Source organism: Eucyclogobius newberryi, unplaced genomic scaffold, assembly GCF_026437365.1.
Source record: "Eucyclogobius newberryi isolate DKJ021-1_F unplaced genomic scaffold, fEucNew1.0.hap1 SCAF_6, whole genome shotgun sequence".
In the NCBI taxonomy this organism is placed as follows: Eukaryota; Metazoa; Chordata; class Actinopteri; order Gobiiformes; family Gobiidae; genus Eucyclogobius; species Eucyclogobius newberryi.
In genome coordinates, this window is record NW_027316278.1 from 37,893,321 (window position 1) to 37,916,972 (window position 23,652).

Consider the following 23,652-nt stretch of genomic DNA (forward strand, 5'->3'; position numbering starts at 1 on the left):
ACACAATGAAGTCCCCTGAAGGTTTCCATGCCCACATTCTCTCAACTCCGCAGCAGCATGTGCTGTGTGATTTGAAAAGACCTCAAAGGCTTGCCTCACACCACATGGAAACCTTGATGAGCCTGTAAGGTCTATCGCACAGACACAAGATAAGTCAAAAACTACTGACAAATCTGACAAGTCTGACAAATCTGACAAATCTGACAAATCCTTTTTCTTTAGGAGAATACCCAGTAAACGCCCAACCTATAGCATTTGTATGATGCTAAACCTATTTATAAGCATTACTAGTGCCCCTTTTCCATTAGCACCTACTTTGCTCAACTCTATTCAGCCCTGCTTTAGCACATTTCCATTTGGTGCTACCGCCTCAGACCAGGTACACTTTTAGTACCCTCTTCTCCCTTGGGCCAAGTCGAGCAAAGCAGGGACTAAACGTGACGTCCACAGACTATCAGATGTTGATTGGGTAAAAGTGTAACGTTTCTGCAGCAGCAGAAGTTGTCGGAACACTGTTGTGGCATCTGTAAACAAGCTGCGCCTTACACAAGTTTCGTGGCTGAAGGATAATAAACAACTGTTGTGCAAAAGCTAGCGCAGCTGGCATCGGCTGTTTCCTCCGGTCCAGAATAAAGCCACTCATGTCAAGACGACAAATAAAACAAGCGGAACCGTTCTACTTTAGATGCGCGTTCAAACTGTGTATTTAGCCTTTTTTGAATGGGTTGCAATAGGGCAGATAAAAGTTTGGAATGCACAGAAAAACGGCATGAGGTCAAACTCAGTCAATACCAGAGGAGGGTAAACTACAATCAACCCTTAATAAAAAGGTAGATAAGTGTGCAAGCTTCAAAGCTCAGCTAACACTGTGTGATTGTGTCATTGTGTCTTTGCCACCCTCATATTTGCAGACAGGTAGGGGGTATAGCTCAGTGGTAGAGCATTTGACTGCAGATCAAGAGGTCCCCGGTTCAAATCCGGATGCTCCCTTTACTTAAATAGAATTTGTATTTGTTAAAAGACCAACTGCAATGTTGGCATTCCGCAGACTGCCCTTTCAACTTCATACCAATTTCTCAAGAGGGTTTAAGATGGCATTTAAGATACAGTTCCGCCCCTTTCCTTGACTTGATTTTAGCTATAGCTTTTTTGCACTTGGTAACACTCTGTCATCGTCGTAGTGAGAGTGGTTGATTAAGACATCAAGACAACATCCTCTGCAAACAACAGTGGCGCAAAGGCCTGACCATCAGGCGCTCCTCTTCGAGCCTAATGCATGAGGTCAAATCTTATCCTTGCCTTGAGAAGTATTTAAAACAAATAGATAGCTGTGCAGCGACACAGCATATAAAGTATGATGTAACAGTTCTGTTGAGCCAATGCATGTGCTCCACCAAATATTTCAGAATATACACAAGTGAGGTGGCTACAGGTACATCTTGTATATTTTGAACAAAAGGACAGTTGAAGAGTTCCTGATTACGTTTGCTTTTCACATAATAGTCAATCTACAGCAATTTACACGTCCTCATTCAGCGTTGTCGCTAAGCATCCAAAAGATATGCCTATGCCCATCAGGAGCGGAACAACGGGGCACAGAAAGGACAACACACAATGAAGTCCCCTGAAGGTTTCCATGCCCACATTCTCTCAACTCCGCAGCAGCATGTGCTGTGTGATTTGAAAAGACCTCAAAGGCTTGCCTCACACCACATGGAAACCTTGATGAGCCTGTAAGGTCTATCGCACAGACACAAGATAAGTCAAAAACTACTGACAAATCTGACAAGTCTGACAAATCTGACAAATCTGACAAATCCTTTTTCTTTAGGAGAATACCCAGTAAACGCCCAACCTATAGCATTTGTATGATGCTAAACCTATTTATAAGCATTACTAGTGCCCCTTTTCCATTAGCACCTACTTTGCTCAACTCTATTCAGCCCTGCTTTAGCACATTTCCATTTGGTGCTACCGCCTCAGACCAGGTACACTTTTAGTACCCTCTTCTCCCTTGGGCCAAGTCGAGCAAAGCAGGGACTAAACGTGACGTCCACAGACTATCAGATGTTGATTGGGTAAAAGTGTAACGTTTCTGCAGCAGCAGAAGTTGTCGGAACACTGTTGTGGCATCTGTAAACAAGCTGCGCCTTACACAAGTTTCGTGGCTGAAGGATAATAAACAACTGTTGTGCAAAAGCTAGCGCAGCTGGCATCGGCTGTTTCCTCCGGTCCAGAATAAAGCCACTCATGTCAAGACGACAAATAAAACAAGCGGAACCGTTCTACTTTAGATGCGCGTTCAAACTGTGTATTTAGCCTTTTTTGAATGGGTTGCAATAGGGCAGATAAAAGTTTGGAATGCACAGAAAAACGGCATGAGGTCAAACTCAGTCAATACCAGAGGAGGGTAAACTACAATCAACCCTTAATAAAAAGGTAGATAAGTGTGCAAGCTTCAAAGCTCAGCTAACACTGTGTGATTGTGTCATTGTGTCTTTGCCACCCTCATATTTGCAGACAGGTAGGGGGTATAGCTCAGTGGTAGAGCATTTGACTGCAGATCAAGAGGTCCCCGGTTCAAATCCGGATGCTCCCTTTACTTAAATAGAATTTGTATTTGTTAAAAGACCAACTGCAATGTTGGCATTCCGCAGACTGCCCTTTCAACTTCATACCAATGTCTCAAGAGGGTGTAAGATGGCATTTAAGATACAGTTCCGCCCCTTTCCTTGAGTTGATTTTAGCTATAGCTTTTTTGCACTTGGTAACACTCTGTCATCGTCGTAGTGAGAGTGGTTGATTAAGACATCAAGACAACATCCTCTGCAAACAACAGTGGCGCAAAGGCCTGACCATCAGGCGCTCCTCTTCGAGCCTAATGCATGAGGTCAAATCTTATCCTTGCCTTGAGAAGTATTTAAAACAAATAGATAGCTGTGCAGCGACACAGCATATAAAGTATGATGTAACAGTTCTGTTGAGCCAATGCATGTGCTCCACCAAATATTTCAGAATATACACAAGTGAGGTGGCTACAGGTACATCTTGTATATTTTGAACAAAAGGACAGTTGAAGAGTTCCTGATTACGTTTGCTTTTCACATAATAGTCAATCTACAGCAATTTACACGTCCTCATTCAGCGTTGTCGCTAAGCATCCAAAAGATATGCCTATGCCCATCCATCATCAATGAGAAGGAGCGGAAAAACGGGGCACAGAAAGTACAACACACAATGAAGTCCCCTGAAGGTTTCCATGCCCACATTCTCTCAACTCCGCAGCAGCATGTGCTGTGTGATTTGAAAAGACCTCAAAGGCTTGCCTCACACCACATGGAAACCTTGATGAGCCTGTAAGGTCTATCGCACAGACACAAGATAAGTCAAAAACTACTGACAAATCTGACAAGTCTGACAAATCTGACAAATTTGACAAATCCTTTTTCTTTAGGAGAATACCCAGTAAACGCCCAACCTATAGCATTTGTATGATGCTAAACCTATTTATAAGCATTACTAGTGCCCCTTTTCCATTAGCACCTACTTTGCTCAACTCTATTCAGCCCTGCTTTAGCACATTTCCATTTGGTGCTACCGCCTCAGACCAGGTACAATTTTAGTACCCTCTTCTCCCTTGGGCCAAGTCGAGCAAAGCAGGGACTAAACGTGACGTCCACAGACTATCAGATGTTGATTGGGTAAAAGTGTAACGTTTCTGCAGCAGCAGAAGTTGTCGGAACACTGTTGTGGCATCTGTAAACAAGCTGCGCCTTACACAAGTTTCGTGGCTGAAGGATAATAAACAACTGTTGTGCAAAAGCTAGCGCAGCTGGCATCGGCTGTTTCCTCCGGTCCAGAATAAAGCCACTCATGTCAAGACGACAAATAAAACAAGCGGAACCGTTCACTTTAGATGCGCGTTCAAACTGTGTATTTAGCCTTTTTTGAATGGGTTGCAATAGGGCAGATAAAAGTTTGGAATGCACAGAAAAACGGCATGAGGTCAAACTCAGTCAATACCATAGGAGGGTAAACTACAATCAACCCTTAATAAAAAGGTAGATAAGTGTGCAAGCTTAAAGCTCAGCTAACACTGTGTGATTGTGTCATTGTGTCTTTGCCACCCTCATATTTGCAGACAGGTAGGGGGTATAGCTCAGTGGTAGAGCATTTGACTGCAGATCAAGAGGTCCCCGGTTCAAATCCGGATGCTCCCTTTACTTAAATAGAATTTGTATTTGTTAAAAGACCAACTGCAATGTTGGCATTCCGCAGACTGCCCTTTCAACTTCATACCAATGTCTCAAGAGGGTGTAAGATGGCATTTAAGATACAGTTCCGCCCCTTTCCTTGAGTTGATTTTAGCTATAGCTTTTTTGCACTTGGTAACACTCTGTCATCGTCGTAGTGAGAGTGGTTGATTAAGACATCAAGACAACATCCTCTGCAAACAACAGTGGCGCAAAGGCCTGACCATCAGGCGCTCCTCTTCGAGCCTAATGCATGAGGTCAAATCTTATCCTTGCCTTGAGAAGTATTTAAAACAAATAGATAGCTGTGCAGCGACACAGCATATAAAGTATGATGTAACAGTTCTGTTGAGCCAATGCATGTGCTCCACCAAATATTTCAGAATATACACAAGTGAGGTGGCTACAGGTACATCTTGTATATTTTGAACAAAAGGACAGTTGAAGAGTTCCTGATTACGTTTGCTTTTCACATAATAGTCAATCTACAGCAATTTACACGTCCTCATTCAGCGTTGTCGCTAAGCATCCAAAAGATATGCCTATGCCCATCAGGAGCGGAACAACGGGGCACAGAAAGGACAACACACAATGAAGTCCCCTGAAGGTTTCCATGCCCACATTCTCTCAACTCCGCAGCAGCATGTGCTGTGTGATTTGAAAAGACCTCAAAGGCTTGCCTCACACCACATGGAAACCTTGATGAGCCTGTAAGGTCTATCGCACAGACACAAGATAAGTCAAAAACTACTGACAAATCTGACAAGTCTGACAAATCTGACAAATCTGACAAATCCTTTTTCTTTAGGAGAATACCCAGTAAACGCCCAACCTATAGCATTTGTATGATGCTAAACCTATTTATAAGCATTACTAGTGCCCCTTTTCCATTAGCACCTACTTTGCTCAACTCTATTCAGCCCTGCTTTAGCACATTTCCATTTGGTGCTACCGCCTCAGACCAGGTACACTTTTAGTACCCTCTTCTCCCTTGGGCCAAGTCGAGCAAAGCAGGGACTAAACGTGACGTCCACAGACTATCAGATGTTGATTGGGTAAAAGTGTAACGTTTCTGCAGCAGCAGAAGTTGTCGGAACACTGTTGTGGCATCTGTAAACAAGCTGCGCCTTACACAAGTTTCGTGGCTGAAGGATAATAAACAACTGTTGTGCAAAAGCTAGCGCAGCTGGCATCGGCTGTTTCCTCCGGTCCAGAATAAAGCCACTCATGTCAAGACGACAAATAAAACAAGCGGAACCGTTCTACTTTAGATGCGCGTTCAAACTGTGTATTTAGCCTTTTTTGAATGGGTTGCAATAGGGCAGATAAAAGTTTGGAATGCACAGAAAAACGGCATGAGGTCAAACTCAGTCAATACCAGAGGAGGGTAAACTACAATCAACCCTTAATAAAAAGGTAGATAAGTGTGCAAGCTTCAAAGCTCAGCTAACACTGTGTGATTGTGTCATTGTGTCTTTGCCACCCTCATATTTGCAGACAGGTAGGGGGTATAGCTCAGTGGTAGAGCATTTGACTGCAGATCAAGAGGTCCCCGGTTCAAATCCGGATGCTCCCTTTACTTAAATAGAATTTGTATTTGTTAAAAGACCAACTGCAATGTTGGCATTCCGCAGACTGCCCTTTCAACTTCATACCAATTTCTCAAGAGGGTTTAAGATGGCATTTAAGATACAGTTCCGCCCCTTTCCTTGACTTGATTTTAGCTATAGCTTTTTTGCACTTGGTAACACTCTGTCATCGTCGTAGTGAGAGTGGTTGATTAAGACATCAAGACAACATCCTCTGCAAACAACAGTGGCGCAAAGGCCTGACCATCAGGCGCTCCTCTTCGAGCCTAATGCATGAGGTCAAATCTTATCCTTGCCTTGAGAAGTATTTAAAACAAATAGATAGCTGTGCAGCGACACAGCATATAAAGTATGATGTAACAGTTCTGTTGAGCCAATGCATGTGCTCCACCAAATATTTCAGAATATACACAAGTGAGGTGGCTACAGGTACATCTTGTATATTTTGAACAAAAGGACAGTTGAAGAGTTCCTGATTACGTTTGCTTTTCACATAATAGTCAATCTACAGCAATTTACACGTCCTCATTCAGCGTTGTCGCTAAGCATCCAAAAGATATGCCTATGCCCATCAGGAGCGGAACAACGGGGCACAGAAAGGACAACACACAATGAAGTCCCCTGAAGGTTTCCATGCCCACATTCTCTCAACTCCGCAGCAGCATGTGCTGTGTGATTTGAAAAGACCTCAAAGGCTTGCCTCACACCACATGGAAACCTTGATGAGCCTGTAAGGTCTATCGCACAGACACAAGATAAGTCAAAAACTACTGACAAATCTGACAAGTCTGACAAATCTGACAAATCTGACAAATCCTTTTTCTTTAGGAGAATACCCAGTAAACGCCCAACCTATAGCATTTGTATGATGCTAAACCTATTTATAAGCATTACTAGTGCCCCTTTTCCATTAGCACCTACTTTGCTCAACTCTATTCAGCCCTGCTTTAGCACATTTCCATTTGGTGCTACCGCCTCAGACCAGGTACACTTTTAGTACCCTCTTCTCCCTTGGGCCAAGTCGAGCAAAGCAGGGACTAAACGTGACGTCCACAGACTATCAGATGTTGATTGGGTAAAAGTGTAACGTTTCTGCAGCAGCAGAAGTTGTCGGAACACTGTTGTGGCATCTGTAAACAAGCTGCGCCTTACACAAGTTTCGTGGCTGAAGGATAATAAACAACTGTTGTGCAAAAGCTAGCGCAGCTGGCATCGGCTGTTTCCTCCGGTCCAGAATAAAGCCACTCATGTCAAGACGACAAATAAAACAAGCGGAACCGTTCTACTTTAGATGCGCGTTCAAACTGTGTATTTAGCCTTTTTTGAATGGGTTGCAATAGGGCAGATAAAAGTTTGGAATGCACAGAAAAACGGCATGAGGTCAAACTCAGTCAATACCAGAGGAGGGTAAACTACAATCAACCCTTAATAAAAAGGTAGATAAGTGTGCAAGCTTCAAAGCTCAGCTAACACTGTGTGATTGTGTCATTGTGTCTTTGCCACCCTCATATTTGCAGACAGATAGGGGAGTATAGCTCAGTGGTAGAGCATTTTACTGCAGATCAAGAGGTCCCCGGTTCAAATCCGGATGCTCCCTTTACTTAAATAGAATTTGTATTTGTTAAAAGACCAACTGCAATGTTGGCATTCCGCAGACTGCCCTTTCAACTTCATACCAATTTCTCAAGAGGGTTTAAGATGGCATTTAAGATACAGTTCCGCCCCTTTCCTTGACTTGATTTTAGCTATAGCTTTTTTGCACTTGGTAACACTCTGTCATCGTCGTAGTGAGCGTGGTTGATTAAGACATCAAGACAACATCCTCTGCAAACAACAGTGGCGCAAAGGCCTGACCATCAGGCGCTCGCCTTCGAGCCTAATGCATGAGGTCAAATCTTATCCTTGCCTTGAGAAGTATTTAAAACAAATAGATAGCTGTGCAGCGACACAGCATATAAAGTATGATGTAACAGTTCTGTTGAGCCAATGCATGTGCTCCACCAAATATTTCAGAATATACACAAGTGAGGTGGCTACAGGTACATCTTGTATATTTTGAACAAAAGGACAGTTGAAGAGTTCCTGATTACGTTTGCTTTTCACATAATAGTCAATCTACAGCAATTTACACGTCCTCATTCAGCGTTGTCGCTAAGCATCCAAAAGATATGCCTATGCCCATCCATCATCAATGAGAAGGAGCGGAACAACGGGGCACAGAAAGGACAACACACAATGAAGTCCCCTGAAGGTTTCCATGCCCACATTCTCTCAACTCCGCAGCAGCATGTGCTGTGTGATTTGAAAAGACCTCAAAGGCTTGCCTCACACCACATGGAAACCTTGATGAGCCTGTAAGGTCTATCGCACAGACACAAGATAAGTCAAAAACTACTGACAAATCTGACAAGTCTGACAAATCTGACAAATCTGACAAATCCTTTTTCTTTAGGAGAATACCCAGTAAACGCCCAACCTATAGCATTTGTATGATGCTAAACCTATTTATAAGCATTACTAGTGCCCCTTTTCCATTAGCACCTACTTTGCTCAACTCTATTCAGCCCTGCTTTAGCACATTTCCATTTGGTGCTACCGCCTCAGACCAGGTACACTTTTAGTACCCTCTTCTCCCTTGGGCCAAGTCGAGCAAAGCAGGGACTAAACGTGACGTCCACAGACTATCAGATGTTGATTGGGTAAAAGTGTAACGTTTCTGCAGCAGCAGAAGTTGTCGGAACACTGTTGTGGCATCTGTAAACAAGCTGCGCCTTACACAAGTTTCGTGGCTGAAGGATAATAAACAACTGTTGTGCAAAAGCTAGCGCAGCTGGCATCGGCTGTTTCCTCCGGTCCAGAATAAAGCCACTCATGTCAAGACGACAAATAAAACAAGCGGAACCGTTCTACTTTAGATGCGCGTTCAAACTGTGTAATTAGCCTTTTTTGAATGGGTTGCAATAGGGCAGATAAAAGTTTGGAATGCACAGAAAAACGGCATGAGGTCAAACTCAGTCAATACCAGAGGAGGGTAAACTACAATCAACCCTTAATAAAAAGGTAGATAAGTGTGCAAGCTTCAAAGCTCAGCTAACACTGTGTGATTGTGTCATTGTGTCTTTGCCACCCTCATATTTGCAGACAGATAGGGGAGTATAGCTCAGTGGTAGAGCATTTGACTGCAGATCAAGAGGTCATCTGCTCCCTTTACTTAAATAGAATTTGTATTTGTTAAAAGACCAACTGCAATGTTGGCATTCCGCAGACTGCCCTTTCAACTTCATACCAATTTCTCAAGAGGGTGTAAGATGGCATTTAAGATACAGTTCCGCCCCTTTCCTTGAGTTGCTTTTAGCTATAGCTTTTTTGCACTTGGTAACACTCTGTCATCGTCGTAGTGAGCGTGGTTGATTAAGACATCAAGACAACATCCTCTGCAAACAACAGTGGCGCAAAGGCCTGACCATCAGGCGCTCGCCTTCGAGCCTAATGCATGAGGTCAAATCTAATCCTTGCCTTGAGAAGTATTTAAAACAAATAGATAGGTGTGCAGAGACACAGCATATAAAGTCTGATGTAACAGTTCTGTTGAGCCAATGTATGTGCTCCACCAAATATTTCAGAATATACACAAGGGCAGAGGTGAGGTGGCTACAGGTACATCTTGTATATTTTGAACAAAAGGACAGTTGAAGAGTTCCTGATTACGTTTGCTTTTCACATAATAGTCAATCTACAGCAATTTACACGTCCTCATTCAGCGTTGTCGCTAAGCATCCAAAAGATATGCCTATGCCCATCCATCATCAATGAGAAGGAGCGGAAAAACGGGGCACAGAAAGTACAACACACAATGAAGTCCCCTGAAGGTTTCCATGCCCACATTCTCTCAACTCCGCAGCAGCATGTGCTGTGTGATTTGAAAAGACCTCAAAGGCTTGCCTCACACCACATGGAAACCTTGATGAGCCTGTAAGGTCTATCGCACAGACACAAGATAAGTCAAAAACTACTGACAAATCTGACAAGTCTGACAAATCTGACAAATTTGACAAATCCTTTTTCTTTAGGAGAATACCCAGTAAACGCCCAACCTATAGCATTTGTATGATGCTAAACCTATTTATAAGCATTACTAGTGCCCCTTTTCCATTAGCACCTACTTTGCTCAACTCTATTCAGCCCTGCTTTAGCACATTTCCATTTGGTGCTACCGCCTCAGACCAGGTACACTTTTAGTACCCTCTTCTCCCTTGGGCCAAGTCGAGCAAAGCAGGGACTAAACGTGACGTCCACAGACTATCAGATGTTGATTGGGTAAAAGTGTAACGTTTCTGCAGCAGCAGAAGTTGTCGGAACACTGTTGTGGCATCTGTAAACAAGCTGCGCCTTACACAAGTTTCGTGGCTGAAGGATAATAAACAACTGTTGTGCAAAAGCTAGCGCAGCTGGCATCGGCTGTTTCCTCCGGTCCAGAATAAAGCCACTCATGTCAAGACGACAAATAAAACAAGCGGAACCGTTCTACTTTAGATGCACGTTCAAACTGTGTATTTAGCCTTTTTTGAATGGGTTGCAATAGGGCAGATAAAAGTTTGGAATGCACAGAAAAACGGCATGAGGTCAAACTCAGTCAATACCATAGGAGGGTAAACTACAATCAACCCTTAATAAAAAGGTAGATAAGTGTGCAAGCTTCAAAGCTCAGCTAACACTGTGTGATTGTGTCAATGTGTCCTTCCCACCCTCAGATTTGGAGACAGATAGGGGAGTATAGCTCAGTGGTAGAGCATTTGACTGCAGATCAAGAGGTCCCCGGTTCAAATCCGGATGCTCCCTTTACTTAAATAGAATTTGTATTTGTTGAAAGACCAACTGCAATGTTGGCATTCCGCAGACTGCCCTTTCAACTTCATACCAATGTCTCAAGAGGATGTAAGATGGCATTTAAGATACAGTTCCGCCCCTTTCCTTGAGTTGCTTTTAGCTATAGCTTTTTTGCACTTGGTAACACTCTGTCATCGTCGTAGTGAGGGTGGTTGATTAAGACATCAAGACAACATCCTCTGCAAACAACAGTGGCTCAAAGGCCTGACCATCAGGCGCTCGCCTTCGAGCCTAATGCATGAGGTCAAATCTAATCCTTGCCTTGAGAAGTATTTAAAACAAATAGATAGGTGTGCAGAGACACAGCATATAAAGTCTGATGTAACAGTTCTGTTGAGCCAATGTATGTGCTCCACCAAATATTTCAGAATATACACAAGGGCAGAGGTGAGGTGGCTACAGGTACATCTTGTATATTTTGAACAAAAGGACAGTTGAAGAGTTCCTGATTACGTTTGCTTTTCACATAATAGTCAATCTACAGCAATTTACACGTCCTCATTCAGCGTTGTCGCTAAGCATCCAAAAGATATGCCTATGCCCATCCATCATCAATGAGAAGGAGCGGAAAAACGGGGCACAGAAAGTACAACACACAATGAAGTCCCCTGAAGGTTTCCATGCCCACATTCTCTCAACTCCGCAGCAGCATGTGCTGTGTGATTTGAAAAGACCTCAAAGGCTTGCCTCACACCACATGGAAACCTTGATGAGCCTGTAAGGTCTATCGCACAGACACAAGATAAGTCAAAAACTACTGACAAATCTGACAAGTCTGACAAATCTGACAAATTTGACAAATCCTTTTTCTTTAGGAGAATACCCAGTAAACGCCCAACCTATAGCATTTGTATGATGCTAAACCTATTTATAAGCATTACTAGTGCCCCTTTTCCATTAGCACCTACTTTGCTCAACTCTATTCAGCCCTGCTTTAGCACATTTCCATTTGGTGCTACCGCCTCAGACCAGGTACACTTTTAGTACCCTCTTCTCCCTTGGGCCAAGTCGAGCAAAGCAGGGACTAAACGTGACGTCCACAGACTATCAGATGTTGATTGGGTAAAAGTGTAACGTTTCTGCAGCAGCAGAAGTTGTCGGAACACTGTTGTGGCATCTGTAAACAAGCTGCGCCTTACACAAGTTTCGTGGCTGAAGGATAATAAACAACTGTTGTGCAAAAGCTAGCGCAGCTGGCATCGGCTGTTTCCTCCGGTCCAGAATAAAGCCACTCATGTCAAGACGACAAATAAAACAAGCGGAACCGTTCTACTTTAGATGCGCGTTCAAACTGTGTATTTAGCCTTTTTTGAATGGGTTGCAATAGGGCAGATAAAAGTTTGGAATGCACAGAAAAACGGCATGAGGTCAAACTCAGTCAATACCATAGGAGGGTAAACTACAATCAACCCTTAATAAAAAGGTAGATAAGTGTGCAAGCTTCAAAGCTCAGCTAACACTGTGTGATTGTGTCAATGTGTCCTTCCCACCCTCAGATTTGGAGACAGATAGGGGAGTATATCTCAGTGGTAGAGCATTTGACTGCAGATCAAGAGGTCCCCGGTTCAAATCCGGATGCTCCCTTTACTTAAATAGAATTTGTATTTGTTAAAAGACCAACTGCAATGTTGGCATTCCGCAGACTGCCCTTTCAACTTCATACCAATGTCTCAAGAGGGTGTAAGATGGCATTTAAGATACAGTTCCGCCCCTTTCCTTGAGTTGCTTTTAGCTATAGCTTTTTTGCACTTGGTAACACTCTGTCATCGTCGTAGTGAGGGTGGTTGATTAAGACATCAAGACAACATCCTCTACAAACAACAGTGACTCAAAGGCCTGACCATCAGGCGCTCGCCTTCGAGCCTAATGCATGAGGTCAAATCTAATCCTTGCCTTGAGAAGTATTTAAAACAAATAGATAGGTGTGCAGAGACACAGCATATAAAGTCTGATGTAACAGTTCTGTTGAGCCAATGTATGTGCTCCACCAAATATTTCAGAATATACACAAGGGCAGAGGTGAGGTGGCTACAGGTACATCTTGTATATTTTGAACAAAAGGACAGTTGAAGAGTTCCTGATTACGTTTGCTTTTCACATAATAGTCAATCTACAGCAATTTACACGTCCTCATTCAGCGTTGTCGCTAAGCATCCAAAAGATATGCCTATGCCCATCCATCATCAATGAGAAGGAGCGGAAAAACGGGGCACAGAAAGTACAACACACAATGAAGTCCCCTGAAGGTTTCCATGCCCACATTCTCTCAACTCCGCAGTAGCATGTGCTCTGTGATTTGAAAAGACCTCAAAGGCTTGCCTCACACCACATGGAAACCTTGATGAGCCTGTAAGGTCTATCGCACAGACACAAGATAAGTCAAAAACTACTGACAAATCTGACAAGTCTGACAAATCTGACAAATCTGACAAATCCTTTTTCTTTAGGAGAATACCCAGTAAACGCCCAACCTATAGCATTTGTATGATGCTAAACCTATTTATAAGCATTACTAGTGCCCCTTTTCCATTAGCACCTACTTTGCTCAACTCTATTCAGCCCTGCTTTAGCACATTTCCATTTGGTGCTACCGCCTCAGACCAGGTACACTTTTAGTACCCTCTTCTCCCTTGGGCCAAGTCGAGCAAAGCAGGGACTAAACGTGACGTCCACAGACTATCAGATGTTGATTGGGTAAAAGTGTAACGTTTCTGCAGCAGCAGAAGTTGTCGGAACACTGTTGTGGCAACTGTAAACAAGCTGCGCCTTACACAAGTTTCGTGGCTGAAGGATAATAAACAACTGTTGTGCAAAAGCTAGCGCAGCTGGCATCGGCTGTTTCCTCCGGTCCAGAATAAAGCCACTCATGTCAAGACGACAAATAAAACAAGCGGAACCGTTCTACTTTAGATGCGCGTTCAAACTGTGTATTTAGCCTTTTTTGAATGGGTTGCAATAGGGCAGATAAAAGTTTGGAATGCACAGAAAAACGGCATGAGGTCAAACTCAGTCAATACCAGAGGAGGGTAAACTACAATCAACCCTTAATAAAAAGGTAGATAAGTGTGCAAGCTTCAAAGCTCAGCTAACACTGTGTGATTGTGTCAATGTGTCCTTCCCACCCTCAGATTTGGAGACAGATAGGGGAGTATAGCTCAGTGGTAGAGCATTTGACTGCAGATCAAGAGGTCCCCGTTTCAAATCCGGATGCCCCCTTTACTTAAATAGAATTTGTATTTGTTAAAAGACCAACTGCAATGTTGGCATTCCGCAGACTGCCTTTTCAACTTCATACCAATGTCTCAAGAGGGTGTAAGATGGCATTTAAGATACAGTTCCGCCCCTTTCCTTGAGTTGATTTTAGCTATAGCTTTTTTGCACTTGGTAACACTCTGTCATCGTCGTAGTGAGCGTGGTTGATTAAGACATCAAGACAACATCCTCTGCAAACAACAGTGGCGCAAAGGCCTGACCATCAGGCGCTCCTCTTCGAGCCTAATGCATGAGGTCAAATCTTATCCTTGCCTTGAGAAGTATTTAAAACAAATAGATAGGTGTGCAGAGACACAGCATATAAAGTATGATGTAACAGTTCTGTTGAGCCAATGCATGTGCTCCACCAAATATTTCAGAATATACACAAGGGCAGAGGTAAGGTGGCTACAGGTACATCTTGTATATTTTGAACAAAAGGACAGTTGAAGAGTTCCTGATTACGTTTGCTTTTCACATAATAGTCAATCTACAGCAATTTACACGTCCTCATTCAGCGTTGTCGCTAAGCATCCAAAAGATATGCCTATGCCCATCCATCATCAATGAGAAGGAGCGGAAAAACGGGGCACAGAAAGTACAACACACAATGAAGTCCCCTGAAGGTTTCCATGCCCACATTCTCTCAACTCCGCAGCAGCATGTGCTGTGTGATCTGAAAAGACCTCAAAGGCTTGCCTCACACCACATGGAAACCTTGATGAGCCTGTAAGGTCTATCGCACAGACACAAGATAAGTCAAAAACTACTGACAAATCTGACAAGTCTGACAAATCTGACAAATCTGACAAATCCTTTTTCTTTAGGAGAATACCCAGTAAACACCCAACCTATAGCATTTGTATGATGCTAAACCTATTTATAAGCATTACTAGTGCCCCTTTTCCATTAGCACCTACTTTGCTCAACTCTATTCAGCCCTGCTTTAGCACATTTCCATTTGGTGCTACCGCCTCAGACCAGGTACACTTTTAGTACCCTCTTCTCCCTTGGGTCAAGTCGAGCAAAGCAGGGACTAAACGTGACGTCCACAGACTATCAGATGTTGATTGGGTAAAAGTGTAACGTTTCTGCAGCAGCAGAAGTTGTCGGAACACTGTTGTGGCATCTGTAAACAAGCTGCGCCTTACACAAGTTTCGTGGCTGAAGGATAATAAACAACTGTTGTGCAAAAGCTAGCGCAGCTGGCATCGGCTGTTTCCTCCGGTCCAGAATAAAGCCACTCATGTCAAGACGACAAATAAAACAAGCGGAACCGTTCTACTTTAGATGCGCGTTCAAACTGTGTATTTAGCCTTTTTTGAATGGGTTGCAATAGGGCAGATAAAAGTTTGGAATGCACAGAAAAACGGCATGAGGTCAAACTCAGTCAATACCAGAGGAGGGTAAACTACAATCAACCCTTAATAAAAAGGTGGATAAGTGTGCAAGCTTCAAAGCTCAGCTAACACTGTGTGATTGTGTCATTGTGTCTTTGCCACCCTCATATTTGCAGACAGGTAGGGGAGTGTAGCTCAGTGGTAGAGCATTTGACTGCAGATCAAGAGGTCTTCTGCTCCCTTTACTTAAATAGAATTTGTATTTGTTAAAAGACCAACTGCAATGTTGGCATTCCGCAGACTGCCCTTTCAACTTCATACCAATGTCTCAAGAGGGTGTAAGATGGCATTTAAGATACAGTTCCGCCCCTTTCCTTGAGTTGATTTTAGCTATAGCTTTTTTGCACTTGGTAACACTCTGTCATCGTCGTAGTGAGAGTGGTTGATTAAGACATCAAGACAACATCCTCTGCAAACAACAGTGGCGCAAAGGCCTGACCATCAGGCGCTCCTCTTCGAGCCTAATGCATGAGGTCAAATCTTATCCTTGCCTTGAGAAGTATTTAAAACAAATAGATAGGTGTGCAGCGACACAGCATATAAAGTATGATGTAACAGTTCTGTTGAGCCAATGCATGTGCTCCACCAAATATTTCAGAATATACACAAGTGAGGTGGCTACAGGTACATCTTGTATATTTTGAACAAAAGGACAGTTGAAGAGTTCCTGATTACGTTTGCTTTTCACATAATAGTCAATCTACAGCAATTTACACGTCCTCATTCAGCGTTGTCGCTAAGCATCCAAAAGATATGCCTATGCCCATCCATCATCAATGAGAAGGAGCGGAACAACGGGGCACAGAAAGTACAACACACAATGAAGTCCCCTGAAGGTTTCCATGCCCACATTCTCTCAACTCCGCAGCAGCATGTGCTGTGTGATCTGAAAAGACCTCAAAGGCTTGCCTCACACCACATGGAAACCTTGATGAGCCTGTAAGGTCTATCGCACAGACACAAGATAAGTCAAAAACTACTGACAAATCTGACAAGTCTGACAAATCTGACAAATCTGACAAATCCTTTTTCTTTAGGAGAATACCCAGTAAACGCCCAACCTATAGCATTTGTATGATGCTAAACCTATTTATAAGCATTACTAGTGCCCCTTTTCCATTAGCACCTACTTTGCTCAACTCTATTCAGCCCTGCTTTAGCACATTTCCATTTGGTGCTACCGCCTCAGACCAGGTACACTTTTAGTACCCTCTTCTCCCTTGGGCCAAGTCGAGCAAAGCAGGGACTAAACGTGACGTCCACAGACTATCAGATGTTGATTGGGTAAAAGTGTAACGTTTCTGCAGCAGCAGAAGTTGTCGGAACACTGTTGTGGCATCTGTAAACAAGCTGCGCCTTACACAAGTTTCGTGGCTGAAGGATAATAAACAACTGTTGTGCAAAAGCTAGCGCAGCTGGCATCGGCTGTTTCCTCCGGTCCAGAATAAAGCCACTCATGTCAAGACGACAAATAAAACAAGCGGAACCGTTCTACTTTAGATGCGCGTTCAAACTGTGTATTTAGCCTTTTTTGAATGGGTTGCAATAGGGCAGATAAAAGTTTGGAATGCACAGAAAAACGGCATGAGGTCAAACTCAGTCAATACCAGAGGAGGGTAAACTACAATCAACCCTTAATAAAAAGGTAGATAAGTGTGCAAGCTTCAAAGCTCAGCTAACACTGTGTGATTGTGTCATTGTGTCTTTGCCACCCTCATATTTGCAGACAGGTAGGGGAGTATAGCTCAGTGGTAGAGCATTTGACTGCAGATCAAGAGGTCTTCTGCTCCCTTTACTTAAATAGAATTTGTATTTGTTAAAAGACCAACTGCAATGTTGGCATTCCGCAGACTGCCCTTTCAACTTCATACCAATGTCTCAAGAAGGTGTAAGATGGCATTTAAGATACAGTTCCGCCCCTTTCCTTGAGTTGATTTTAGCTATAGCTTTTTTGCACTTGGTAACACTCTGTCATCGTCGTAGTGAGCGTGGTTGATTAAGACATCAAGACAACATCCTCTGCAAACAACAGTGGCGCAAAGGCCTGACCATCAGGCGCTCGCCTTCGAGCCTAATGCATGAGGTCAAATCTTATCCTTGCCTTGAGAAGTATTTAAAACAAATAGATAGGTGTGCAGCGACACAGCATATAAAGTATGATGTAACAGTTCTGTTGAGCCAATGCATGTGCTCCACCAAATATTTCAGAATATACACAAGGGCAGAGGTGAGGTGGCTACAGGTACATCTTGTATATTTTGAACAAAAGGACAGTTGAAGAGTTCCTGATTACGTTTGCTTTTCACATAATAGTCAATCTACAGCAATTTACACGTCCTCATTCAGCGTTGTCGCTAATCATCCAAAAGATATGCCTATGCCCATCCATCATCAATGAGAAGGAGCGGAAAAACGGGGCACAGAAAGTACAACACACAATGAAGTCCCCTGAAGGTTTCCATGCCCACATTCTCTCAACTCCGCAGCAGCATGTGCTGTGTGATCTGAAAAGACCTCAAAGGCTTGCCTCACACCACATGGAAACCTTGATGAGCCTGTAAGGTCTATCGCACAGACACAAGATAAGTCAAAAACTACTGACAAATCTGACAAGTCTGACAAATCTGACAAATCTGACAAATCCTTTTTCTTTAGGAGAATACCCAGTAAACGCCCAACCTATAGCATTTGTATGATGCTAAACCTATTTATAAGCATTACTAGTGCCCCTTTTCCATTAGCACCTACTTTGCTCAACTCTATTCAGCCCTGCTTTAGCACATTTCCATTTGGTGCTACCGCCTCAGACCAGGTACACTTTTAGTACCCTCTTCTCCCTTGGGCCAAGTCGAGCAAAGCAGGGACTAAACGTGACGTCCACAGACTATCAGATGTTGATTGGGTAAAAGTGTAACGTTTCTGCAGCAGCAGAAGTTGTCGGAACACTGTTGTGGCATCTGTAAACAAGCTGCGCCTTACACAAGTTTCGTGGCTGAAGGATAATAAACAACTGTTGTGCAAAAGCTAGCGCAGCTGGCATCGGCTGTTTCCTCCGGTCCAGAATAAAGCCACTCATGTCAAGACGACAAATAAAACAAGCGGAACCGTTCACTTTAGATGCGCGTTCAAACTGTGTATTTAGCCTTTTTTGAATGGGTTGCAATAGGGCAGATAAAAGTTTGGAATGCACAGAAAAACGGCATGAGGTCAAACTCAGTCAATACCATAGGAGGGTAAACTACAATCAACCCTTAATAAAAAGGTAGATAAGTGTGCAAGCTTAAAGCTCAGCTAACACTGTGTGATTGTGTCATTGTGTCTTTGCCACCCTCATATTTGCAGACAGGTAGGGGGTATAGCTCAGTGGTAGAGCATTTGACTGCAGATCAAGAGGTCCCCGGTTCAAATCCGGATGCTCCCTTTACTTAAATAGAATTTGTATTTGTTAAAAGACCAACTGCAATGCTGGCATTCCGCAGACTGCCCTTTCAACTTCATACCAATGTCTCAAGAGGGTGTAAGATGAAATTTAAGATACAGTTCCGCCCCTTTCCTTGAGTTGATTTTAGCTATAGCTTTTTTGCACTTGGTAACACTCTGTCATCGTCGTAGTGAGCGTGGTTGATTAAGACATCAAGACAACATCCTCTGCAAACAACAGTGGCGCAAAGGCCTGACCATCAGGCGCTCGCCTTCGAGCCTAATGCATGAGGTCAAATCTTATCGTTGCCTTGAGAAGTATTTAAAACAAATAGATAGGTGTGCAGCGACACAGCATATAAAGTATGATGTAACAGTTCTGTTGAGCCAATGCATGTGCTCCACCAAATATTTCAGAATATACACAAGTGAGGTGGCTACAGGTACATCTTGTATATTTTGAACAAAAGGACAGTTGAAGAGTTCCTGATTACGTTTGCTTTTCACATAATAGTCAATCTACAGCAATTTACACGTCCTCATTCAGCGTTGTCGCTAAGCATCCAAAAGATATGCCTATGCCCATCCATCATCAATGAGAAGGAGCGGAAAAACGGGGCACAGAAAGTACAACACACAATGAAGTCCCCTGAAGGTTTCCATGCCCACATTCTCTCAACTCCGCAGCAGCATGTGCTGTGTGATTTGAAAAGACCTCAAAGGCTTGCCTCACACCACATGGAAACCTTGATGAGCCTGTAAGGTCTATCGCACAGACACAAGATAAGTCAAAAACTACTGACAAATCTGACAAGTCTGACAAATCTGACAAATCCTTTTTCTTTAGGAGAATACCCAGTAAACGCCCAACCTATAGCATTTGTATGATGCTAAACCTATTTATAAGCATTACTAGTGCCCCTTTTCCATTAGCACCTACTTTGCTCAACTCTATTCAGCCCTGCTTTAGCACATTTCCATTTGGTGCTACCGCCTCAGACCAGGTACACTTTTAGTACCCTCTTCTCCCTTGGGCCAAGTCGAGCAAAGCAGGGACTAAACGTGACGTCCACAGACTATCAGATGTTGATTGGGTAAAAGTGTAACGTTTCTGCAGCAGCAGAAGTTGTCGGAACACTGTTGTGGCATCTGTAAATAAGCTGCGCCTTACACAAGTTTCGTGGCTGAAGGATAATAAACAACTGTTGTGCAAAAGCTAGCGCAGCTGGCATCGGCTGTTTCCTCCGGTCCAGAATAAAGCCACTCATGTCAAGACGACAAATAAAACAAGCGGAACCGTTCTACTTTAGATGCGCGTTCAAACTGTGTATTTAGCCTTTTTTGAATGGGTTGCAATAGGGCAGATAAAAGTTTGGAATGCACAGAAAAACGGCATGAGGTCAAACTCAGTCAATACCAGAGGAGGGTAAACTACAATCAACCCTTAATAAAAAGGTAGATAAGTGTGCAAGCTTAAAGCTCAGCTAACACTGTGTGATTGTGTCATTGTGTCTTTGCCACCCTCATATTTGCAGACAGGTAGGGGGTATAGCTCAGTGGTAGAGCATTTGACTGCAGATCAAGAGGTCCCCGGTTCAAATCCGGCTGCTCCCTTTACTTAAATAGAATTTGTATTTGTTAAAAGACCAACTGCAATGTTGGCATTCCGCAGACTGCCCTTTCAACTTCATACCAATGTCTCAAGAGGGTGTAAGATGGCATTTATGATACAGTTCCGCCCCTTTCCTTGACTTGATTTTAGCTATAGCTTTTTTGCACTTGGTAACACTCTGTCATCGTCGTAGTGAGCGTGGTTGATTAAGACATCAAGACAACATCCTCTGCAAACAACAGTGGCGCAAAGGCCTGACCATCAGGCGCTCGCCTTCGAGCCTAATGCATGAGGTCAAATCTTATCCTTGCCTTGAGAAGTATTTAAAACAAATAGATAGCTGTGCAGCGACACAGCATATAAAGTATGATGTAACAGTTCTGTTGAGCCAATGCATGTGCTCCACCAAATATTTCAGAATATACACAAGTGAGGTGGCTACAGGTACATCTTGTATATTTTGAACAAAAGGACAGTTGAAGAGTTCCTGATTACGTTTGCTTTTCACATAATAGTCAATCTACAGCAATTTACACGTCCTCATTCAGCGTTGTCGCTAAGCATCCAAAAGATATGCCTATGCCCATCCATCATCAATGAGAAGGAGCGGAAAAACGGGGCACAGAAAGTACAACACACAATGAAGTCCCCTGAAGGTTTCCATGCCCACATTCTCTCAACTCCGCAGCAGCATGTGCTGTGTGATCTGAAAAGACCTCAAAGGCTTGCCTCACACCACATGGAAACCTTGATGAGCCTGTAAGGTCTATCGCACAGACACAAGATAAGTCAAAAACTACTGACAAATCTGACAAGTCTGACAAATCTGACAAATCTGACAAATCCTTTTTCTTTAGGAGAATACCCAGTAAACGCCCAACCTATAGCATTTGTATGATGCTAAACCTATTTATAAGCATTACTAGTGCCCCTTTTCCATTAGCACCTACTTTGCTCAACTCTATTCAGCCCTGCTTTAGCACATTTCCATTTGGTGCTACCGCCTCAGACCAGGTACACTTTTAGTACCCTCTTCTCCCTTGGGCCAAGTCGAGCAAAGCAGGGACTAAACGTGACGTCCACAGACTATCAGATGTTGATTGGGTAAAAGTGTAACGTTTCTGCAGCAGCAGAAGTTGTCGGAACACTGTTGTGGCATCTGTAAACAAGCTGCGCCTTACACAAGTTTCGTGGCTGAAGGATAATAAACAACTGTTGTGCAAAAGCTAGCGCAGCTGGCATCGGCTGTTTCCTCCGGTCCAGAATAAAGCCACTCATGTCAAGACGACAAATAAAACAAGCGGAACCGTTCTTCTTTAGATGCGCGTTCAAACTGTGTATTTAGCCTTTTTTGAATGGGTTGCAATAGGGCAGATAAAAGTTTGGAATGCACAGAAAAACGGCATGAGGTCAAACTCAGTCAATACCAGAGGAGGGTAAACTACAATCAACCCTTAATAAAAAGGTAGATAAGTGTGCAAGCTTCAAAGCTCAGCTAACACTGTGTGATTGTGTCATTGTGTCTTTGCCACCCTCATATTTGCAGACAGGTAGGGGAGTATAGCTCAGTGGTAGAGCATTTGACTGCAGATCAAGAGGTCATCTGCTCCCTTTACTTAAATAGAATTTGTATTTGTTAAAAGACCAACTGCAATGTTGGTATTCCGCAGACTGCCCTTTCAACTTCATACCAATGTCTCAAGAGGGTGTAAGATGGCATTTATGATACAGTTCCGCCCCTTTCCTTGACTTGATTTTAGCTATAGCTTTTTTGCACTTGGTAACACTCTGTCATCGTCGTAGTGAGCGTGGTTGATTAAGACATCAAGACAACATCCTCTGCAAACAACAGTGGCGCAAAGGCCTGACCATCAGGCGCTCGCCTTCGAGCCTAATGCATGAGGTCAAATCTTATCCTTGCCTTGAGAAGTATTTAAAACAAATAGATAGCTGTGCAGCGACACAGCATATAAAGTATGATGTAACAGTTCTGTTGAGCCAATGCATGTGCTCCACCAAATATTTCAGAATATACACAAGTGAGGTGGCTACAGGTACATCTTGTATATTTTGAACAAAAGGACAGTTGAAGAGTTCCTGATTACGTTTGCTTTTCACATAATAGTCAATCTACAGCAATTTACACGTCCTCATTCAGCGTTGTCGCTAAGCATCCAAAAGATATGCCTATGCCCATCCATCATCAATGAGAAGGAGCGGAAAAACGGGGCACAGAAAGTACAACACACAATGAAGTCCCCTGAAGGTTTCCATGCCCACATTCTCTCAACTCCGCAGCAGCATGTGCTGTGTGATCTGAAAAGACCTCAAAGGCTTGCCTCACACCACATGGAAACCTTGATGAGCCTGTAAGGTCTATCGCACAGACACAAGATAAGTCAAAAACTACTGACAAATCTGACAAGTCTGACAAATCTGACAAATCTGACAAATCCTTTTTCTTTAGGAGAATACCCAGTAAACGCCCAACCTATAGCATTTGTATGATGCTAAACCTATTTATAAGCATTACTAGTGCCCCTTTTCCATTAGCACCTACTTTGCTCAACTCTATTCAGCCCTGCTTTAGCACATTTCCATTTGGTGCTACCGCCTCAGACCAGGTACACTTTTAGTACCCTCTTCTCCCTTGGGCCAAGTCGAGCAAAGCAGGGACTAAACGTGACGTCCACAGACTATCAGATGTTGATTGGGTAAAAGTGTAACGTTTCTGCAGCAGCAGAAGTTGTCGGAACACTGTTGTGGCATCTGTAAACAAGCTGCGCCTTACACAAGTTTCGTGGCTGAAGGATAATAAACAACTGTTGTGCAAAAGCTAGCGCAGCTGGCATCGGCTGTTTCCTCCGGTCCAGAATAAAGCCACTCATGTCAAGACGACAAATAAAACAAGCGGAACCGTTCTACTTTAGATGCGCGTTCAAACTGTGTATTTAGCCTTTTTTGAATGGGTTGCAATAGGGCAGATAAAAGTTTGGAATGCACAGAAAAACGGCATGAGGTCAAACTCAGTCAATACCAGAGGAGGGTAAACTACAATCAACCCTTAATAAAAAGGTAGATAAGTGTGCAAGCTTCAAAGCTCAGCTAACACTGTGTGATTGTGTCATTGTGTCTTTGCCACCCTCATATTTGCAGACAGGTAGGGGAGTATAGCTCAGTGGTAGAGCATTTGACTGCAGATCAAGAGGTCATCTGCTCCCTTTACTTAAATAGAATTT

General features: G+C 43.2%; 10 non-coding genes across 10 annotated transcripts; all 10 read left to right on the forward strand.

The window, feature by feature from the left end:
- The first annotated feature begins 918 nt into the window (after window positions 1–918).
- On the forward strand, window positions 919–990 carry trnac-gca (transfer RNA cysteine (anticodon GCA)). Its single transcript has one exon. It is a non-coding gene; the product is annotated as a tRNA-Cys (tRNA).
- A 1,537-nt stretch (window positions 991–2,527) lies between these two features.
- Window positions 2,528–2,599, forward strand: trnac-gca (transfer RNA cysteine (anticodon GCA)). Its single transcript has one exon. It is a non-coding gene; the product is annotated as a tRNA-Cys (tRNA).
- Window positions 2,600–4,148: 1,549 nt separating this feature from the next.
- On the forward strand, window positions 4,149–4,220 carry trnac-gca (transfer RNA cysteine (anticodon GCA)). Its single transcript has one exon. It is a non-coding gene; the product is annotated as a tRNA-Cys (tRNA).
- A 1,537-nt stretch (window positions 4,221–5,757) lies between these two features.
- Window positions 5,758–5,829, forward strand: trnac-gca (transfer RNA cysteine (anticodon GCA)). Its single transcript has one exon. It is a non-coding gene; the product is annotated as a tRNA-Cys (tRNA).
- A 1,538-nt stretch (window positions 5,830–7,367) lies between these two features.
- Window positions 7,368–7,439, forward strand: trnac-gca (transfer RNA cysteine (anticodon GCA)). Its single transcript has one exon. It is a non-coding gene; the product is annotated as a tRNA-Cys (tRNA).
- A 3,170-nt stretch (window positions 7,440–10,609) lies between these two features.
- Window positions 10,610–10,681, forward strand: trnac-gca (transfer RNA cysteine (anticodon GCA)). The gene has a single exon. It is a non-coding gene; the product is annotated as a tRNA-Cys (tRNA).
- Window positions 10,682–12,241: 1,560 nt separating this feature from the next.
- trnac-gca (transfer RNA cysteine (anticodon GCA)) lies at window positions 12,242–12,313 on the forward strand. Its single transcript has one exon. It is a non-coding gene; the product is annotated as a tRNA-Cys (tRNA).
- A 1,560-nt stretch (window positions 12,314–13,873) lies between these two features.
- Window positions 13,874–13,945, forward strand: trnac-gca (transfer RNA cysteine (anticodon GCA)). The gene has a single exon. It is a non-coding gene; the product is annotated as a tRNA-Cys (tRNA).
- Window positions 13,946–18,730: 4,785 nt separating this feature from the next.
- On the forward strand, window positions 18,731–18,802 carry trnac-gca (transfer RNA cysteine (anticodon GCA)). Its single transcript has one exon. It is a non-coding gene; the product is annotated as a tRNA-Cys (tRNA).
- Window positions 18,803–20,343: 1,541 nt separating this feature from the next.
- trnac-gca (transfer RNA cysteine (anticodon GCA)) lies at window positions 20,344–20,415 on the forward strand. Its single transcript has one exon. It is a non-coding gene; the product is annotated as a tRNA-Cys (tRNA).
- The last annotated feature ends 3,237 nt before the right edge of the window (window positions 20,416–23,652 follow it).